We start from the raw sequence: 1,359 nt of genomic DNA on the forward strand, positions 1-1,359 counted from the left end.
TGCAAGTCAAGTAAGGTAAGCTGTAAGAGACGTATTGAAAATTACTGACCTTGCTTCTGATTGGGCAAAAGCTTTATGGTAATGCTGACTATAAAGAACAAGTGATATTACTACAATTTATTTGCTAGGGGCTTTTTATTATTGGTTTTTGTAGCAGAGCAGCACTATAAAAAGTCATTTCCCTACTTTTATATGCAAATTTTTTTTGGATAATTCTAAGATTGTTTTTCTTTATGACAAATTTCTCTTTCCTAGTATATCATACATAATAATTCAATAATGCAGTAGACAGTTTCACATAATTTACATTTGCATAGCACTTAGAAGTCTAGAATGCCCCCTCAATACATTACTTAAAATAATTACATAGCTACAATTCTTTTAACAGAAGCTTTTTAGTTTGACGCAGTCCAACATATTTGTTTTTGCTTTTGTTGCCTTTGCTTTTGATGTCAAAATCTAAAACTATAGCCAAGACTGATTTCAAGGAGCTTACCTCCTATGTTATTTTCTAGGAGTTTTATGGTTTCAGGTCTTAAATTTAAGTCTTTAATTCCTTTTCAGTTATTTTTTTTGTATATTGTATAAGATAGGGGTCCAGTTTTATTCTTTTGCATGTGGATATCCAGTTTTCTCAACACCATTTATTGAAGAGACTGTTCTTTCACCATTGTATATTCTTGGCTCCTTTTTTAAAAGTTGACTATATATGCATGGGTTTATCTCTGGGATCTCTGCTATATTCCACTGATCTATGTGTCTGTTTGTATACCAGTACCATGCTGTTTTGGTTACTATAGATTTGTAATATTGTTTGAAGTCAGGAGGTGTGATTCTTCTAGCTTTTTTTCTTCTTTCTCTAGATTGCTTTGGTTATTTGTGATTTTTTGTGCTTCCACACAAATTGTACAATTTCTCTATTTCTGTGAGAATACCATTAAAATTTTGACAAAAATTGCATTTATTCTGTAGATCTCTTTAGGTAGTATGGATATTTTAACAATATTATTTCAATTCATGAGAACAGAGTATCTTTTCATTTTCTGTGTCTTCAGTTTTTTCATCAATGTCTTATATTTTCCATGTGCAGATGTTTTTCCTCTCAGGTTAAATTTATTCCCAAGTATTTTATTCTTTTTGATGTAATTATAGATGGGATTGTTTTCTTAAGTTTCGTTTTTGATAGTTCATTGTTAGTGTATAGAAACACAACTGGTATTTGTATATTGGTTTTGTATCCTGCAACTTTACGGGATTTGTTTATTAGTTCTAGCAGTTTTTGGCAGAGTCTTTAGGGTTTAAGAAAAACACTCTTTATAATGATTTGATACAGACAAAATGATCTTACATAGCTACTAT

The 1,359-nt window shown here is 30.5% G+C and overlaps 1 protein-coding gene across 1 annotated transcript in view; it reads left to right on the top strand.

The window, feature by feature from the left end:
* Positions 1-1,359, top strand: part of ANO3 (anoctamin 3) — a 330,657-nt gene that overhangs the window by 257,506 nt on the left and 71,792 nt on the right. The window lies entirely within an intron of this gene.

The sequence above is a fragment of the Pteropus alecto genome, unplaced genomic scaffold, assembly GCF_000325575.1.
Source record: "Pteropus alecto unplaced genomic scaffold, ASM32557v1 scaffold71, whole genome shotgun sequence".
Classification (NCBI taxonomy): domain Eukaryota; kingdom Metazoa; phylum Chordata; class Mammalia; order Chiroptera; family Pteropodidae; genus Pteropus; species Pteropus alecto.